Source organism: Girardinichthys multiradiatus, chromosome 24 (assembly GCF_021462225.1).
Source record: "Girardinichthys multiradiatus isolate DD_20200921_A chromosome 24, DD_fGirMul_XY1, whole genome shotgun sequence".
Classification (NCBI taxonomy): Eukaryota; Metazoa; Chordata; class Actinopteri; order Cyprinodontiformes; family Goodeidae; genus Girardinichthys; species Girardinichthys multiradiatus.
In genome coordinates this window covers 23,384,004-23,403,896 of record NC_061816.1, presented here as the reverse complement: position 1 = coordinate 23,403,896, position 19,893 = coordinate 23,384,004, and the positions used below count along the sequence as shown (strand labels likewise).

Below are 19,893 nucleotides of genomic sequence, written 5' to 3'. Positions count from 1 at the left end.
TTCTGTTTATGAAAAATTGTGGATGCACTCATTTTAATCTTTCTTCTGTTTTTAGCAGGGTCCTGAATATGTAGCTAAAGAATTAATGGCATTGAACACTGAGCAACAGTAACTGAAAAACAAAGTAACAAAACACCCTATCAAACTGTTGAAAAAAGCTGCAGCGACGCTTGTATAAGCGAAGTGTGGAAGATTTCTCAGGTTAGAGAATATGTAGTTTCCCTCCCTTTTTGTTAGGCTCTGACAGTCGATGTTAATATTGTTTGATCTGGTATGTCTTTTCATACCTGTATAGTCATGGATTTATTTGAAATAAATTATGAATTGTGTGACATTTATCCCATTAGTTGTGTGTCAGGGGAAATAATGACGTCCCACAAACTAGGGTGGCTCGTCCTCATTGCAATATGTGCCTCCGATCTGACCTGTGGAAGCTTTTAGGCTCCACCTCCTTTTGTGAAAGGAGAAAATGGCGCATGCCTCAACTTGACAGCTACTGCTTGCAATCTAGTCAGCCAAGGATTGTCATCATTGGCCACCACTTGCAAGCTTTCAGCCCCAGTAAATGAGGCTTTAGTCTTAGCCCCTTACTAGTCATACTTACCTGGCAGGGGAGATACCATGATCATGAAGGTGGTTAACCCAGAGTGAGACCCCACCATTGCACCCTGGCTGTTCTGACCTTTGCGAATTCCCCAAATGTGGGAATCTCGACTGCATAATTTGTGTTAGTGGGGGACTGCGTTCGCGCTCTCCTCTGATTGTTCTGTTTATGAAAAACTGTGGATGCACTCATTTTAATCTTTCTTCCGTTTTTAGCAGGGTCCTGAATATGTAGCTAAAGAATTAATGGCATTGAACACTGAGCAACAGTAACTGAAAAACAAAGTAACAAAACACCCTATCAAACTGTTGAAAAAAGCTGCAGTGACGCTTGTATAAGCGAAGTGTGGAAGATTTCTCAGGTTAGAGAATATGTAGTTTCCCTCCCTTTTTGTTAGGCTCTGACAGTCGATGTTAATATTGTTTGATCTGGTATGTCTTTTCATACCTGTATAGTCATGGATTTATTTGAAATAAATTATGAATTGTGTGACATTTATCCCATTAGTTGTGTGTCAGGGGAAATAATGACGTCCCACAAACTAGGGTGGCTCGTCCTCATTGCAATATGTGCCTCCGATCTGACCTGTGGAAGCTTTTAGGCTCCACCTCCTTTTGTGAAAGGAGAAAATGGCGCATGCCTCAACTTGACAGCTACTGCTTGCAATCTAGTCAGCCAAGGATTGTCATCATTGGCCACCACTTGCAAGCTTTCAGCCCCAGTAAATGAGGCTTTAGTCTTAGCCCCTTACTAGTCATACTTACCTGGCAGGGGAGATACCATGATCATGAAGGTGGTTAACCCAGAGTGAGGCCCTGCCATTGCACCCTGGCTGTTCTGACCTTTGCGAATTCCCCAAATGTGGGAATCTCGACTGCATAATTTGTGTTAGTGGGGGACTGCGTTCGCGCTCTCCTCCTGATTGTTCGGTTTATGAAAAACTGTGGATGCACTCATTTTAATCTTTCTTCCGTTTTTAGCAGGGTCCTGAATATGTAGCTAAAGAATTAATGGCATTGAACACTGAGCAACAGTAACTGAAAAACAAAGTAACAAAACACCCTATCAAACTGTTGAAAAAAGCTGCAGTGACGCTTGTATAAGCGAAGTGTGGAAGATTTCTCAGGTTAGAGAATATGTAGTTTCCCTGCCTTTTTGTTAGGCTCTGACAGTCGATGTTAATATTGTTTGACCTAGTATGTCTTTTCATACCTGTATAGTCATGGATTTATTGGAAATAAATTATGAATTGTGTGACATTTATCCCATTAGTTGTGTGTCAGGGGAAATAATGACGTCCCACAAATTAGGGTGGCTTGTGCTCATTGCAATATGTGTCTCCGATCTGACCTGAGGAAGCTTTTAGGCTCCACCTCCTTTTGTGAAAGGAGAAACTGGCGCATGCCTCAACTTGACAGCTACTGCTTCTGATCTGGGCAGCCAGGGATTGTCATCATTGGCCACCACTTGCTAGCTTTCAAACCCAGTAAATGAGGCTTTAGTCTTAGCCCCTTACTAGTCATACTTACCTGGCAGGGGAGATACCATGATCATGAAGATGGTTAACCCAGAGCGAGGCTCTACCATTGCACCCTGGCTGTTCTGACCTTTGCGAATTCCCCAAATGTGGGAATCTCAACTGCATAATTTGTGTTACTGGGGGACTGCGTTCGCACTCTCTCCTGATTATTCTGTTTATGAAAAATTGTGGATGCACTCATTTTAATCTTTTTTCTGTTTTTAGCACGGTGCTGAATATGTAGCTAAATAATTAATGGCATTTAACACTGAGCAACAGTAACTGAAAAACAAAGTAACAAAACACCCTATCAAATTGTTGAAAAAAGCTGCAGCAATGCTTGTATAAGCGAAGTGTGGAAGATTTCTCAGTTTAGAGAATATGTAGTTTCCCTCCCTTTTTGTTAGGCTCTGACAGTCGATGTTAATATTGTTTTATCTGGTATGTCTTTTCATACCTGTATAGTCATGGATTTATTTGAAATAAATTATGAATTGTGTGACATTTATCCCATTAGTTGTGTGTCAGGGGAAATAATGACGTCCCACAAACTAGGGTGGCTCGTCCTCATTGCAATATGTGCCTCCGATCTGACCTGTGGAAGCCTTTAGGCTCCACCTCCTTTTGTGAAAGGTGAAAATGGCGCATGCCTCAACTTGACAGCTACTGCTTGCAATCTAGTCAGCCAAGGATTGTCATCATTGGCCACCACTTGCTAGCTTTCAGCCCCAGTAAATGAGGCTTTAGTCTTAGCCCCTTACTAGTCATACTTACCTGGCAGGGGAGATACCATGATCATGAAGGTGGTTAACCCAGAGTGAGGCCCTGCCATTGCACCCTGGCTGTTCTGACCTTTGCGAATTCCCCAAATGTGGGAATCTCGACTGCATAATTTGTGTTAGTGGGGGACTGCGTTCGCGCTCTCCCCTGATTGTTCTGTTTATGAAAAACTGTGGATGCACTCATTTTAATCTTTCTTCCGTTTTTAGCAGGGTCCTGAATATGTAGCTAAAGAATTAATGGCATTGAACACTGAGCAACAGTAACTGAAAAACAAAGTAACAAAACACCCTATCAAACTGTTGAAAAAAGCTGCAGTGACGCTTGTATAAGCGAAGTGTGGAAGATTTCTCAGGTTAGAGAATATGTAGTTTCCCTGCCTTTTTGTTAGGCTCTGACAGTCGATGTTAATATTGTTTGACCTAGTATGTCTTTTCATACCTGTATAGTCATGGATTTATTGGAAATAAATTATGAATTGTGTGACATTTATCCCATTAGTTGTGTGTCAGCGGAAATAATGACGTCCCACAAACTAGGGTGGCTTGTGCTCATTGCAATATGTGTCTCCGATCTGACCTGAGGAAGCTTTTAGGCTCCACCTCCTTTTGTGAAAGGAGAAAATGGCGCATGCCTCAACCGACAGCTACTGCTTCTGATCTGGGCAGCCAGGGATTGTCATCATTGGCCACCACTTGCTAGCTTTCAAACCCAGTAAATGAGGCTTTAGTCTTAGCCCCTTACTAGTCATACTTACCTGGCAGGGGAGATACCATGATCATGAAGATGGTTAACCCAGAGCGAGGCTCTACCATTGCACCCTGGCTGTTCTGACCTTTGCGAATTCCCCAAATGTGGGAATCTCAACTGCATAATTTGTGTTACTGGGGGACTGCGTTCGCGCTCTCTCCTGATTATTCTGTTTATGAAAAATTGTGGATGCACTCATTTTAATCTTTTTTCTGTTTTTAGCACGGTGCTGAATATGTAGCTAAAGAATTAATGGCATTTAACACTGAGCAACAGTAACTAAAAAACAAAGTAACAAAACACCCTATCAAACTGTTGAAAAAAGCTGCAGCGATGCTTGTATAAGCGAAGTGTGGAAGATTTCTCAGGTTAGAGAATATGTAGTTTCCCTGCCTTTTTGTTAGGCTCAGACAGTCGATGTTAATATTGTTTGACCTAGTATGTCTTTTCATACCTGTATAGTCATGGATTTATTGGAAATAAATTATGAATTGTGTGACATTTATCCCATTAGTTGTGTGTCAGGGGAAATAATGACATCCCACAAACTAGGGTGGCTTGTGCTCAATGCAATATGTGTCTCCGATCTAACCTGAGAAAGCTTTTAGGCTCCACCTCCTTTTGTGAAAGGAGAAAATGGCGCATGCCTCAACTTGACAGCCTGTATAGTCATGGGTTTATTGGAAATAAATTATGAATTGTGTGACATTTATCCCATTAGTTGTGTGTCAGGGGAAATAATGACGTCCCACAAACTAAGGTGGCTTGTGCTCATTGCAATATGTGTCTCTGATCTGACCTGTGGAAGCTTTTAGGCTCCACCTCCTTTTGTGATAGGAGAAAATGGCGCATGCCTCAACTTGACAGCTACTGCTTGCAATCTGGTCAGCCAAGGATTGTCCTCATTGGCCACCACCTACTAGCTTTCAGCCCCCGTAAATGGGGCTTTAGTCTTAGCCCCTTACTAGTCATACTTACCTGGCAGGGGAGATACCATGATCATGAAGGTGGTTAACCCAGAGTGAGGCCCTGCCATTGCACTCTGGCTGTTCTGACCTTTGCGAATTCCCCAAATGTGGGAATCTCAACTGCATAATTTGTGTTACTGGGGGACTGCGTTCGCGCTCTCTCCTGATTATTCTGTTTATGAAACATTGTGGATGCACTCATTTTAATCTTCCTTCCTGTTTTTAGCAGGGTCCTGAATATGTAGCTAAAGAATTAATGGCATTGAACACTGAGCAACAGTAACTGAAAAACAAAGTAACAAAACACCCTATCAAACTGTTGAAAAAAGCTGCAGCGACGCTTGTATAATCGAAGTGTGGAAGATTTCTCAGGTTAGAGAATATGTAGTTTCCCTCCCTTTTGTTAGGCTCTGACAGTCGATGTTAATATTGTTTGATCTGGTATGTCTTTTCATACCTGTATAGTCATGGATTTATTGGAAATAAATTATGAATTGTGTGACATTTATCCCATTAGTTGTGTGTCAGCGGAAATAATGACGTCCCACAAACTAGGGTGGCTTGTGCTCATTGCAATATGTGCCTCCGATCTGCCCTGTGGAAGCTTTTAGGCTCCACCTCCTTTTGTGAAAGGAGAAAATGGTGCATGCCTCAACTTGACAGCTACTGCTTCTGATCTGGGCAGCCAGGGATTGTCATCATTGGCCACCACTTGCTAGCTTTCAGCCCCAGTAAATGAGGCTTTAGTCTTAGCCCCTTACTAGTCATACTTACCTGGCAGGGGAGATACCATGATCATGAAGGTGGTTAACCCAGAGTGAGGCCCTGCCATTGCACCCTGGCTGTTCTGACCTTTGCGAATTCCCCAAATGTGGGAATCTCAACTGCATAATTTGTGTTACTGGGGGACTGCGTTCGCGCTCTCTCCTGATTATTCTGTTTATGAAAAATTGTGGATGCACTCATTTTAATCTTTTTTCTGTTTTTAGCACGGTGCTGAATATGTAGCTAAAGAATTAATGGCATTTAACACTGAGCAACAGTAACTGAAAAACAAAGTAACAAAACACCCTATCAAATTGTTGAAAAAAGCTGCAGCGATGCTTGTATAAGCGAAGTGTGGAAGATTTCTCAGGTTAGAGAATATGTAGTTTCCCTGCCTTTTTGTTAGGCTCAGACAGTCGATGTTAATATTGTTTGACCTAGTATGTCTTTTCATACCTGTATAGTCATGGATTTATTGGAAATAAATTATGAATTGTGTGACATTTATCCCATTAGTTGTGTGTCAGGGGAAATAATGACATCCCACAAACTAGGGTGGCTTGTGCTCAATGCAATATGTGTCTCCGATCTAACCTGAGAAAGCTTTTAGGCTCCACCTCCTTTTGTGAAAGGAGAAAATGGCGTATGCCTCAACTTGACAGCCTGTATAGTCATGGGTTTATTGGAAATAAATTATGAATTGTGTGACATTTATCCCATTAGTTGTGTGTCAGGGGAAATAATGACGTCCCACAAACTAAGGTGGCTTGTGCTCATTGCAATATGTGTCTCTGATCTGACCTGTGGAAGCTTTTAGGCTCCACCTCCTTTTGTGATAGGAGAAAATGGCGCATGCCTCAACTTGACAGCTACTGCTTGCAATCTGGTCAGCCAAGGATTGTCCTCATTGGCCACCACCTACTAGCTTTCAGCCCCCGTAAATGGGGCTTTAGTCTTAGCCCCTTACTAGTCATACTTACCTGGCAGGAGAGAAACCATGATCATGAAGGTGGTTAACCCAGAGTGAGGCCCTGCCATTGCACTCTGGCTGTTCTGACCTTTGCGAATTCCCCAAATGTGGGAATCTCGACTGCATAATTTGTGTTAGTGGGGGACTGCGTTCGCGCTCTCCCCTGATTGTTCTGTTTATGAAAAACTGTGGATGCACTCATTTTAATCTTTCTTCCGTTTTTAGCAGGGTCCTGAATATGTAGCTAAAGAATTAATGGCATTGAACACTGAGCAACTGTAACTGAAAAACAAAGTAACAAAACACCCTATCAAACTGTTGAAAAAAGCTGCAGCGACGCTTGTATAAGCGAAGTGTGGAAGATTTCTCAGGTTAGAGAATATGTAGTTTCCCTGCCTTTTTGTTAGGCTCTGACAGTCGATGTTAATATTGTTTGACCTAGTATGTCTTTTCATACCTGTATAGTCATGGATTTATTTGAAATAAATTATGAATTGTGTGACATTTATCCCATTAGTTGTGTGTCAGGGGAAATAATGACGTCCCACAAACTAGGGTGTCTCGTCCTCATTGCAATATGTGTCTCCGATCTGACCTGTGGAAGCTTTTAGGCTCCACCTCCTTTTGTGAAAGGAGATAATGGCGCATGCCTCAACTTGACAGCTACTGCTTGCAATCTAGTCAGCCAAGGATTGTCATCATTGGCCACCACTTGCTACCTTTCAGCCCCAGTAAATGAGGCTTTAGTCTTAGCCCCTTACTAGTCATACTTACCTGGCAGGGGAGATACCATGATCATGAAGGTGGTTAACCCAGAGTGAGGCCCTGCCATTGCACCCTGGCTGTTCTGACCTTTGCGAATTCCCCAAATGTGGGAATCTCGACTGCATAATTTGTGTTATTGGGGGACTGCGTTCGCGCTCTCCCCTGATTGTTCTGTTTATGAAAAACTGTGGATGCACTCATTTTAATCTTTCTTCCGTTTTTAGCAGGGTCCTGAATATGTAGCTAAAGAATTAATGGCATTGAACACTGAGCAACAGTAACTGAAAAACAAAGTAACAAAACACCATATCAAACTGTTGAAAAAAGCTGCAGTGACGCTTGTATAAGCGAAGTGTGGAAGATTTCTCAGGTTAGAGAATATGTAGTTTCCCTGCCTTTTTGTTAGGCTCTGACAGTCGATGTTAATATTGTTTGACCTAGTATGTCTTTTCATACCTGTATAGTCATGGATTTATTGGAAATAAATTATGAATTGTGTGACATTTATCCCATTAGTTGTGTGTCAGGGGAAATAATGACGTCCCACAAACTAGGGTGGCTTGTGCTCATTGCAATATGTGTCTCCGATCTGACCTGAGGAAGCTTTTAGGCTCCACCTCCTTTTGTGAAAGGAGAAAATGGCGCATGCCTCAACTTGACAGCTACTGCTTCTGATCTGGGCAGCCAGGGATTGTCATCATTGGCCACCACTTGCTAGCTTTCAAACCCAGTAAATGAGGCTTTAGTCTTAGCCCCTTACTAGTCATACTTACCTGGCAGGGGAGATACCATGATCATGAAGATGGTTAACCCAGAGCGAGGCTCTACCATTGCACCCTGGCTGTTCTGACCTTTGCGAATTTCCCAAATGTGGGAATCTCAACTGCATAATTTGTGTTACTGGGGGACTGCGTTCGCGCTTTCTCCTGATTATTCTGTTTATGGAAAATTGTGGATGCACTCATTTTAATCTTTCTTCCATTTTTAGCAGGGTCCTGAATATGTAGCCAAAGAGTTAATGGCATTGAACACTGAGCAACAGTAACTGAAAAACAAAGTAACAAAACACCCTATCTAGCTGTTTAAAAAAGCTGCAGCGACGCTTGTATATGGAGTTGAGCTGGTGGTGATGCTTTTGGACTATTGGTTCCCCTTTTATCTCTTAAGTGGGAATGGTTTCACTTCAAGTATCGTCAATTAATACTCGAGGCTTAATTAACAGGGTTAAATGTCAATCCGTATTTGATTACTTACACAATAGCGGAGGTGACATTTTTTTGTTACAAGAATGTGCTTTCCCCTTCATGGAGAACTATGTCCAGTTTCACCAACGCTGGCCTTATGGCCAATCTTTTTGTTCAGGTGATAATTACAACAGATCCTCAGGGGTCAGAGTGTTGTTTAACAACAGATCTTTCCAAGTAGAGAGGGTTGAGACCGTTATAGAAGGTAGAGTTTTATTAATTGATGTGAACAAAAATGGGTATGAAATTAGACTGCTCAACGTTTATGGCCATATTGACATACATGAACAGGTGTCTTTATTGCAATCCCTTCAATCCTTTCTATGTAACAGAAGACATGTAATACTCGCAGGTGATTTCAACTGCATCTTGGAAAAAAGAGCTACGATATTAGGGGACAGCACAGCAACAAAGCCTGATATTAGATCTCAGGTGTTGAGGAACCTTATGGATGATTGTAGGCTCACTGATGTGTATAAGCACCTCCACTCATCGCAACCAGGGTATACCTGGTCAAATGGAAGATATTTTTCTAGAATAGACTTTGTTTTTACATCTCATAAGATCATACCGGTCTCATGCACGGTGAACCCCTTCCCTTTTTCCGACCATCACATGCTGACTTGTGTTCTTAATATAGCAAATCCCATACGACTTGATCCCGGAATATGGAAATTGAACACCAGTTTACTGAGTAACGCTAGTGTGGTGTCAAAGTATAAACACAAGTTACAACAATGGGTCACTTTAATCTCATTATATGACTCAGTTGGTGAATGGTGGGAAGACTTAAAACAGAGAACCAAGTTTTTCTTCACTAAGGAAGGGAAAAGAATGGCAGGGGTGAGAAGACAGTGGCAAAAGAGGAAACAAGCAAGACTACAAAGGTATTATCAACTGCTCAAAGCAGGTTTTCAAGTGAGTGAGGAGATTGCCAAACTTAAGAAGGAAATGATGACGGCGCTGAATGAAAGAAGCAAGGGGCTTTTAATTAGGAGTAGAGTGAAACATTTTGAAGAGAATGAAAAATGCACTCGATATTTTTTTAGGAAGATGATAAAATCCAAAACACTTATAGATAGAATAGTTAACGAGGACGGTGTAGAGATAAAAGACTCCCAGCAAATTGTCACGGAGGTTTTTTCCTTCTATGAGAAATTGTATGAGAACCAAAACATCTCAAATGAGGAGATGTTCCTTTTGCTCTCTAAAGTTAATTCCAGATTAGAAATAATAGATAAAGAATGCTTAGACACTGACTTGACCCTCTCTGAGATAACTACAGCCATGTTAAGTATGCAGAGTAACAAATCACCAGGTCTTGACGGACTACCTAAAGAATACTATCACACTTTCTGGGAGCAACTTAAGGGCCCACTCCTTCGATTCTATAAGGAAGCTTTTGAGAAGGGAGAACTACCAATATCGGTTAATAAAGGTATGATCTCACTTTTATTCAAAAAAGGTTCTAAGAAAGATTTGAAAAATTGGAGACCATTAATTCTGCTTGGGGTTGATGTCAAAATATTGTCCAAAGCTTTATACGTTCGACTACAGTCAGTTGTGGGAAACTTAATTGGGATGGAACAAACCTGTGGAGTAGTAGGACGTAAAATAACAGATAGCCTAGGGTTTTTAAGAGACAGCTATCTTTATTGTAAAGAACGGAAGCATCCTCTATGTATTTTGGGGATTGACTTGGAAAAAGCCTTTGATAGTGTAAGTCACACATATTTAAAATAAGTTTTAAAATTATGGTTTGGTGGGAATTTTCAAAAATGGATTCATCTCCTATACAATAATTGTGCCAGCGCTGTATTGGTAAACGGCAGGCTTACACCTCCAATCAAGATCAAATCGGGGGTGAGACAAGGTTGCCCCTTGTCCCCGATTTTGTTTATTTTAGCTATGGAACCTCTGGCATGTTCGTTGCGACAAAATCCCTATATTGTGGGACCCTCCCCCCCTGGTAGTAACGGCCAAGAGGGAAAATTTACAATGTATATGGATGATTTAACTATGACGATCTCAGATAATACATCTATTAATAGTGTTTTGAAGACTTGTGATATTTTTACTTGTGCTTCTGGAATGAGAGTTAACAACCAGAAAAGCGAAATCTTATACCTTAATTGGAGAGAGAAAAAAGAGCAGTGGGGGCTCTTGGAACAAAGTGAAACAATAAAAATCTTAGGTGTGTATATAGGAAAAGATATGGAGGAAAAGAACTGGAAAACAAAATTGCCTAATATCCAAGCGAAACTCCTCCAGTGGAAGGACAGAGATCTCTCTTTTAGTGGTAAAGTCTTAGTGTTAAAAGCGGAAGTTATTAGCTCCCTTGCTCACTTAGCTACTACTCTCCCAGTCCCCTTTAAAGTACTTGTATCACTTCGGAAAACCATGTTTGCCTTTTTTTGGAGTGGCCGACATGAGAGGTTGATAGGTATTATTTAGTCAACTCAGAGGTAAGGAAACGACACAGTCAGTTATACTTGCGGTAAGGGTAGGTGACACTCTGCAGTGCAAAAACTACAAAGTATTAACACTCCTCCCTCTTTATTTATACATGCTTGCTCACACACAGTTCAAACAACATTCAAGGTGGTTGTGTGTGTGTGTGTGTGTGTGTGTGTGGGGTCAGAAAGGTTAGGGTTCATGTGTCTTGATTTTAGAGAAAGGAGTGAGGATTGGTGCCAGTCCCTAGATGTTGCTGATAATAGCATAGCTCACCCTTCTCTCTTATCTCTTTGTCTATGACATGTGGGGGAAGAAAGCACTTAGAGCAGACACAAGTGATAAACAATATAAAAAGTAATAAAAATCCTAACAGTTCCCCCCTGTTTTATCACGAATAAGTCATGAGTAAATACATGTAAAATGAAACACTCTGTGTAAGCACAAACCCACAGGACAGAAAACAGATTATTTCATGGGAAACACTTACACGGTTCCTCCGCCCTAGGCAACCACCAATCATGGCAGAGTGAAACAATATAATAAAGCAAAGAAACAAAATGTAATAATAATAAAAAATAAAAGAATTAAAACAAGCCTTGTTCATATCATCATTGCACTTTTTCTCATTTCACTTAAACAGCAACTTCTTTCGATTTTCTGCTATAAGGTCATTTTATGAAGTACAAGTATGAATACACTCAGGCATTGAAGATATATTCATTTACAACACGTCATCATAATCATCTGCTTTTTGGGTCCAGTGTTCATCTTGTCATCTCTTCTCGTGTGATGTTACATCCTGTGGATCCTGTCTTAAACAGAGAAAGAGCCCTGCTACCAGGTTTAAGCTCAGGCTTATCAGTCCTGTCCACACGTCACAGAAAGCCATGCTAAATTGGGCACAGGTCAGTTGTTTTCTTCGCCGGTTTGAGATGTTAGACCATATGGATCAAACCCCTTTGTACCCGGTCATTCCCCTGTTACCCTGTCGGTTGGTTTGGCTCCTGTAACGGTGATATTAGCTTACAGTGGCTCTTGTGGATCCAGGATGGTCTCTCTGCGATTTTCAGAGCTGTTGGTGTGGTCAGAAGAACACGGTATGGCCCTCTCCAGCAGGGGGTGCTCCAGTCCTTTCTGTGAAGTGTCTTAATCAGGACCAGGTCCCCAGGCCTCAGGTTCTCCTGTGAAATTGGAGCAGAATTTACTGGCAGACTACTGGACAACTGTACTTCTTTTGTTTGTAACATCCTACTCATCCATTCAGCTAATGATGTTTCCTGCTGTGCTTTTCCTATGTCATCCATTTCTGATGGCAATGGAAAAGGTCTGCCATGTACTATTTCAAATGGAGTGAGACCAGTTTGATTTGGAGTTATTCTCATCCATAATTTAACCAGAGATAGACATTCAGGCCATGGCCTCCCTGTTTTTTCCATTGTTTTCCTTAATCTATTTTTTATTGTTCCATTTGTTCGTTCAACCAGCCCAGCAGATTGTGGGTGGTAAGAACAATGGTTTTTTAACTGAAACCCTAATGCTTTAGAGCACAGTTCTATTACATTATTTACAAAATGAGTCCCATTATCTGATCTTAATGTTTTGTGGGATACCATATGTAGGGAAGTAATGTGTCACTAAACTCTTCGCCACTGTGAGCGCATCACAGTGTTTTGCAGGATACATCTCAACCCACTTCGAAAATGCATCTATGACCACTAAACAATATTTCTTTCCCCCTGACCATGATAACTCTATGAAATCCATGTGTATCGTGTGAAAGGGATGGATTGCTGCTGGGAACTGGCCTCTTTTGGGTCTCATGTTCCCCTGTGGATTATGTTTGCAGCAAATAATACATGATCTACAAAAGTTTCTTGCATAGTCAGAAAAATTTATGGTGTGGAAATGTAGATTTACTAAGTGTATCATTCCCCCTCTCGACACATGGGAAACCCCGTGTGTCGCATGGGCCGCCGTCTTGTATAAATTATTTGGTAATATTGGCTTATTTCCCAAATGATAAATGTCATCTTTCTTTATGGCCCCTCTATTCAGCCAAGATTCAAGATCCGCCAGTCACTGCAAAGAAAGATAAAATCAGTTTAGTTCTTATAATATCCGGCTCCGAAGGACCAAATTAATGATAGGTATTATTTAGTCAACTCAGAGGTAAGGAAACGACAGTCAGTTATACTTGCGGCAAGGGTAGGTTACACTCTGCAGTGCAAAAACTACAAAGTATTAACACTCCTCCTCTTTATTTATACATGCTTGCTCACACACAGTTCAAACAACATTCAAGGTGGTTGTGTGTGTGTGTGTGTGTGTGTGTGTGTGTGGGGTCAGAAAGGTTAGGGTTCATGTGTCTTGATTTTAGAGAAAGGAGTGAGGATTTGTGCCACTCCCTAGATGTTGCTGATATTTGCATAACTCACCCTTCTCTCTTATCTCTTTGTCTATGACATGTGGGGGAAGAAGGCACTTAGAGCAGACACAAGTGATAAACAATATAAAAAGTCATAAAAACCCTAACAGAGGTTAAACATGAAGATTTTATATAGATCCCTGAAAAATGGAGGGAAAGCAGTCCCCAACATTGAAGGAAAACTAAAAGCTATGTTCGTAACACCGATTATAAAGGCATGTCTAGAGAAACAATCGGAATCCATATGGCCTTTCTTTGCCAGATTCTGGGTTGGTCGCACAATACTAAGAGCTTGGGGTCAGCGAGTCCCTTTAAATACTCCTTTTTCTGATACATGTCCTCCAATTTATGAAAATGTTATTCAGGCCTTGGATGTCGGCTTGCAGCACTTCCCCACAGAGAAATTGTCGCGAATGATAGTAGAGGAAAGACTATCGCCCCCCAATGTTTTGTCTACAGTTGGAAGATATAATGAGGAGTCCCAAAAAAAGATCTGGAGTAATGTGAGTAATAGGTTTCTTCTCAACAAGCATAAAGATCTTGCGTGGCAAATTGTACACGAATGCTTGCCGACCAGAGTGTTCCCTAAAAACAGAAATTGTACAAAGAGTTCACAATGCCCAAGAAGATATTGTGGGGATGAAGAGTTGGTCCAACATCTTTTTTGGAAATGTGTTTTTGCTCAAAGGGTTTGGGGACTGTTGGGAGTATGATTATTGATTGAATAATCTTGATCAATAATTATAATTACAAATCATAATCTGACAAAATCAATTTCTTAACCATAAATCCTCATTTACGAATCGAGACCAGAGATGTTTCTGGTGTTGTAATTGTGGCTCAATGCCTCTGACAATTATAACCGTTAAATACTCCGTAATAGTTAATAACTATTTCCGGAGATGTCACTGTTTAATCGACCGTTTCTGCCGAAACGTGTGGAACTTGAACCTTATTTTGACTGACACATCACTTTTTGCACACAATGAAACACCAAACGCTCTCTCTTTATCTATGTGAATATTTATTAATTTTCACCTACTCAACATGCAAAATTCTACAAACACAGGGGTAACACATCTAAATAAGCAAAATCAACAAACGGTAGTGGGTATGTATTGAGTCAACCAGCAGTTTATGGCACTACAGACGAAGGGAGAGGGGAATATGAGTGGTGGCGAGTGGTGGGGGTTGGAGCGCAGCTCCGACTGTCCTTTATGATCTTCTGATCATAAAACGTCCCCCTAACTCCTGACCACAAAGGATTGATAACTTTTGGCGGCAAGCTAGCACAGTGAGATTGAAGACAAAGGTAAAATGGAGAATGTTACCATGAGGTCGTTTTAACAGTCCAGTCTTGCAACTTGCAGATAGTAAACACAAACAGCTCTGGGGAACACGGCGGATCCCGATATTACATAACACATCAAAGTTTCAACAAGCAAGGTTACATGCACATATTATTCAGAACACATGAGATCCTAACCTGCGATTCTGATTGCTTCTACAACCTCTGACCCTGCCCAGGCCTTCTAATAAAGAAATAAAAAAAAGAAATGGGTTTTACTTGTGTCGTCTTCTTCCGAGTGAGGGAATTCAAGGGAGGAAAAGTGGGGTTAAGTTAATTGTGCGTCCACAATTAACTTCAGGGGAACGGTCAGTCTTTGTCCTTTGGTCTTCTTGACAAAAAGGAAAAATATGATCTGACCATCAAAGTCGACTTGAAAATGAAACACGGTAGCGGTTCATCTCTCCGAAGCTCCGTGTCTCCAGTTACGTGTTAACTCACGTCTTCGATCGGCAAAGTGAAATCTCTGGCCTTCTTAGTCCACAGACTTCAGTTATGAATGGTTCGTTGTCTAACGAGAGAGAATGAATTAAACTCTTCATTTTGGGGATTGACTTGGAAAATGCCTTTGATAGTGTAAGTCACACATATTTAAAATAAGTTTTAAAATTATGGTTTGGTGGGAATTTTCAAAAATGGATTCATCTCCTATACAATAATTGTGCCAGCGCTGTATTGGTAAACGGCAGGCTTACACCTCCAATCAAGATCAAATCGGGGGTGAGACAAGGTTGCCCCTTGTCCCCGATTTTGTTTATTTTAGCTATGGAACCTCTGGCATGTTCGTTGCGACAAAATCCCTATATTGTGGGACCCTCCCCCCCTGGTAGTAACGGCCAAGAGGGAAAATTTACAATGTATATGGATGATTTAACTATGACGATCTCAGATAATACATCTATTAATAGTGTTTTGAAGACTTGTGATATTTTTACTTGTGCTTCTGGAATGAGAGTTAACAACCAGAAAAGCGAAATCTTATACCTTAATTGGAGAGAGAAAAAAGAGCAGTGGGGGCTCTTGGAACAAAGTGAAACAATAAAAATCTTAGGTGTGTATATAGGAAAAGATATGGAGGAAAAGAACTGGAAAACAAAATTGCCTAATATCCAAGCGAAACTCCTCCAGTGGAAGGACAGAGATCTCTCTTTTAGTGGTAAAGTCTTAGTGTTAAAAGCGGAAGTTATTAGCTCCCTTGCTCACTTAGCTACTACTCTCCCAGTCCCCTTTAAAGTACTTGTATCACTTCGGAAAACCATGTTTGCCTTTTTTTGGAGTGGCCAACATGAGAGGTTGATAGGTATTATTTAGTCAACTCAGAGGTAAGGAAACGACACAGTCAGTTATACTTGCGGTAAGGGTAGGTCACACTCTGCAGTGCAAAAACTACAAAGTATTAACACTCCTCTTGTCTTCTTGACAAAAAGGAAAAATATGATCTGACCATCAAAGTCGACTTGAAAATGAAACATGGTAGCGGTTCGTCTCTCCGAAGCTCCATGTCTCCAGTTACGTGTTAACTCACGTCTTCGATCGGCAAAGTGAAATCTCTGGCCTTCTTAGTCCACAGACTTCAGTTATGAATGGTTCGTTGTCCAACGAGAGAGAATGAATTAAACTCTTCACAGAGTTCTTCTCTTAAAGTGACGCGCTTCAATCACCAGATCGGTTTCCAGCAGAAGGCGGCTTTTCAAACATGGGCGCCTCCTATATAGCACCCTGTGACGTCAGACTGGGGACGCCCAGTCTTATCAGTCGCAATGCTCGATGGGATATGTAGGAGCGGGCTGTCCTGGGTACAAAATGGCCGATGCCATTGGAGGGGCACAGTGACGTCCAACAACGTGCAGATAATCCAATCCTCAGCAAACAAGTGGTCCAACAGGACTGTTATCCCCTTGGTTGTATGACTTAAACAGATATTTATCATGTGAAAGGATTATTTATGGATTGCTGGATGAAAACTGGACATTAAACGATCATCGCTGGTGGGCTCTAGTTAACTGTATCAAAGATATGTTATGGAAGGCAAGGAATGTTTTAGTCTTTAGAAAATATGAGATACCAGCAAAAACTGTGGTTAAAGGCGTAGTAACTTTGTTAAGTGATTACATGTTGAAAGACTTCGACAGCAAAAATCATGAGGAAAGATGAAGACTATGGAAGATGCCAGAAATGTATTGGAATAATTGTATATAACCTTGTCCAATGAGAGCTTTCTGTTCTCTATTGTTGTAATCTGTCATCCTTTTTGATTGTATTGTGGTTTTGAAAAGAAAAAATAAAACTTTGAAAATTGAAATTGAATTGGTTCACTGGCAGGGGAGATACCATGATCAATAAGGTGCTTCACCCAGAGCGAAGCTCAGCCATTGCACCCCGGCAGTTCTGACCTTTGTGAATTCCCCAAATGTGGGAATCTCGACTGCATAATTTGTGGCAGTGGGGGACTGCGTTCGCGCTCTTCCTTGATTGTTCTGTTTATCCGAAACTATTAACTTAATTAGTTATGGTCCTGTCATGTTCTATAGGGGAAACTAATGGCTTCTTTTGTTTCCCCAGCATAAGAAGGATAACATGTCAGTCATTTTTCGGATTCAACTATTGTCTGGGAAGCTTGGATTTCCTTCAGTTACATGGAGGAAGCTTCTTAGCTGATACCATTAACCTAGCTTTTTTACACCAAACACACGGAGGAGCGGTAAAGACATGCAACTGTGACATCACGAAGGCTTGGTGTACTTTTGCTTGAAAAATAGGATGGCCAAGAACACATCAAGTTTTCATGATAGACTTTGCCCTGTGTGTCAGTGGACTGTTGGCTTGACAGTGTGGGGAGTTTTCTGTTTTTTTTTAAGTGAGTGATATTCAGTTCAATTCAATTCAGTTTATTTATATAACGCCAATTCACAACACATGTCGTCTCAAGGCACTTCAAAAAATTCAGATACATACAGGGATTGGACAATGAAATTGAAACACCTGTCATTTTAGTGTGGGAGGTTTCATGGCTAAATTGGACCAGCATGGTAGCCAGTCTTCATTGATTTCACATTGCACCAGTAAGAGCAGAGTGTGAAGGTTCAATTAGCAGGGTAAGAGCACAGTTTTGCTCAAAATATTGAAATGCACACAACATTATGGGTGACATACCAGAGTACAAAAGAGGACAAATTGTTGGTGCACGTCTTGCTGGCGCATCTGTGACCAAGACAGCAAGTCTTTCTGATGTATCAAGAGCCACGGTTTCCAGGGTAATGTCAGCATACCACCAAGAAGGACGAACCACATCCAACAGGATTAACTGTGGACGCAAGAGGAAGTTGTCTAAAAGGGATGTTCGGGTGCTAACCCGGATTGTATCCAAAAAACATAAAACCACAGCTGCCCAAATCACGGCAGAATTAAATGTGCACCTCAACTCTCCTGTTTCCACCAGAACTGTCCGTCGGGAGCTCCACAGGGTCAATTTACACGGCTGGGCTGCTATAGCCAAACCTTTGGTCACTCATGCCAATGCCAAACGTCGGTTTCAATGGTGCAAGGAGCGCAAATGTTGGGCTGTGGACAATGTGAAACATGTATTGTTCTGTGATGAGTCCACCTTTACTGTTTTCCCCACATCCGGAAGAGTTATGGTGTGGAGAAGCCCCAAAGAAGCGTACCACCCAGACTGTTGCATGCCCAGAGTGAAGCATGGGGGTGGATCAGTGATGGTTTGGGCTGCCATATCATGGCATTCCCTTGGCCCAATACTTGTGCTAGATGGGCGCGTCACTGCCAAGGACTACCGAACCATTCTCGAGGACCATGTGCATCCAATGGTTCAAACATTGTATCCTGAAGGCGGTGCCGTGTATCAGGATGACAATGCACCAATACACACAGCAAGACTGGTGAAAGATTGGTTTGATGAACATGAAAGTGAAGTTGAACATCTCCCATGGCCTGCACAGTCACCAGATCTAAATATTATTGAGCCACTTTGGGGTGTTTTGGAGGAGCGAGTCAGGAAACGTTTTTCTCCACCAGGTTCACATAGTGGCCTGTCCACTATCCTGCAAGAAGAATGGCTTAAAATCCGTCTGACCACTGTGCAGGACTTGTATATTGTGTATGTGTATGTGTATTGGCCGCAAAAGGAACCCCTACACCATACTAATAAATTATTGTGGTCGAAAACCAGGTGTTTCAGTTTCATTGTCCAACCCCTGTACATTCCAATTAATCCTAATCATTGAACAGGGCAGTCAGATTCAGTTATTTATTCAAATTGGATAAAAAGTTCTTCTGTCTAAGGAAACCCAGCAGATTGCATCCAGTCAGTGACTTGCAACATTCTCTCCTCCCGGATGAGGATGTAGAGACAGTGGACAGTCACTGGCGTTGACTTTGCAGCAAAACCTCATACTGAGCATGCATGTAGTGACAGCGGAGAGGAAAAACTCCCTTTTAACAGGAAGTAACCTCCAGCAGAACCAGGCTCAGTGGTAGCGGCCATCTGCCACGACCGACTGGGGGTTTGAGAGAACAGAGCAGAGACACAAAGAGAACACAGAAGCACTGATTCAGGAGTCCTTTCTATGGAAAGGAAAAGTAAATGTTAATGGATGTAGCTCCTTTAGTCGTTTCATCTATGTTGGATGGAATGGGACTTGTTATCACTCATGTAAAAACTTTGTGCTGCAAGGCACCTGCAGTCTGCTCTTTGGTATGCAGCTTGTCTCTGAGTGCAGTCCTCCTTCCTGTGTGTGAAATCACCGTTATCTATTTCCCATGAGAACCAGCCTCCTACCTTCCACACACACACACACACACACACATACACCCTGTCTGAACTGTCTGTTGAACTGTGTATATAAATAAAGAGATAGGGTGTCAAAACTTTGTAGTTGCACTGCAAAGTGGGCTACCCTTGTCACAAGTAAAACTGACTGTATCGTTCTTACCTCTGAGTTGACTGAAAAATACCTAACAATCTAGAAAGAAAGAACAGATAAACTCTGAGCCAGTTTTCAAGGTTAGAGTCTGAAAGGGAGCCCATAGTGTTAGTCAGTAAAAGGTCAGTCAATTGCTATGTGTAGGAGAAAGAAAGGGTTAAAGACTGAAAGACAGGGCCATATGGATCATCGGTAGAGGGTGAGCATTAAGTTGTTGCCAGCAGAAGCTTGGACGATGCCCCTCTCCATAAAGGTGTCACAGGTAGACACTGAGTCAGGCCAGGTGTAGCTTCTAGGAAGAGAAAAGAGGGAGAACAAAGTTAAAAGCTGAAATAACAGCAAATAATGCAAAATTGGA

General features: G+C 41.6%; 11 non-coding genes across 11 annotated transcripts; all 11 read left to right on the top strand.

Moving 5' to 3' along the window:
- Positions 1 to 596: 596 nt before the first annotated feature.
- LOC124862015 lies at positions 597 to 760 on the top strand. The gene has a single exon (XR_007036844.1). It is a non-coding gene; the product is annotated as a U1 spliceosomal RNA (small nuclear RNA).
- Positions 761 to 1,360: 600 nt separating this feature from the next.
- LOC124861999 lies at positions 1,361 to 1,524 on the top strand. The gene has a single exon (XR_007036829.1). It is a non-coding gene; the product is annotated as a U1 spliceosomal RNA (small nuclear RNA).
- A 601-nt stretch (positions 1,525 to 2,125) lies between these two features.
- On the top strand, positions 2,126 to 2,289 carry LOC124862042. The gene has a single exon (XR_007036868.1). It is a non-coding gene; the product is annotated as a U1 spliceosomal RNA (small nuclear RNA).
- A 600-nt stretch (positions 2,290 to 2,889) lies between these two features.
- LOC124861994 lies at positions 2,890 to 3,053 on the top strand. The gene has a single exon (XR_007036825.1). It is a non-coding gene; the product is annotated as a U1 spliceosomal RNA (small nuclear RNA).
- Positions 3,054 to 3,652: 599 nt separating this feature from the next.
- On the top strand, positions 3,653 to 3,816 carry LOC124862030. Its single transcript, XR_007036857.1, has one exon. It is a non-coding gene; the product is annotated as a U1 spliceosomal RNA (small nuclear RNA).
- An 807-nt stretch (positions 3,817 to 4,623) lies between these two features.
- On the top strand, positions 4,624 to 4,787 carry LOC124862020. Its single transcript, XR_007036848.1, has one exon. It is a non-coding gene; the product is annotated as a U1 spliceosomal RNA (small nuclear RNA).
- A 600-nt stretch (positions 4,788 to 5,387) lies between these two features.
- Positions 5,388 to 5,551, top strand: LOC124862037. The gene has a single exon (XR_007036864.1). It is a non-coding gene; the product is annotated as a U1 spliceosomal RNA (small nuclear RNA).
- Positions 5,552 to 6,358: 807 nt separating this feature from the next.
- On the top strand, positions 6,359 to 6,522 carry LOC124862003. Its single transcript, XR_007036833.1, has one exon. It is a non-coding gene; the product is annotated as a U1 spliceosomal RNA (small nuclear RNA).
- A 600-nt stretch (positions 6,523 to 7,122) lies between these two features.
- Positions 7,123 to 7,286, top strand: LOC124862002. The gene has a single exon (XR_007036832.1). It is a non-coding gene; the product is annotated as a U1 spliceosomal RNA (small nuclear RNA).
- Positions 7,287 to 7,886: 600 nt separating this feature from the next.
- On the top strand, positions 7,887 to 8,050 carry LOC124862026. The gene has a single exon (XR_007036854.1). It is a non-coding gene; the product is annotated as a U1 spliceosomal RNA (small nuclear RNA).
- An 8,852-nt stretch (positions 8,051 to 16,902) lies between these two features.
- Positions 16,903 to 17,066, top strand: LOC124861982. Its single transcript, XR_007036815.1, has one exon. It is a non-coding gene; the product is annotated as a U1 spliceosomal RNA (small nuclear RNA).
- The last annotated feature ends 2,827 nt before the right edge of the window (positions 17,067 to 19,893 follow it).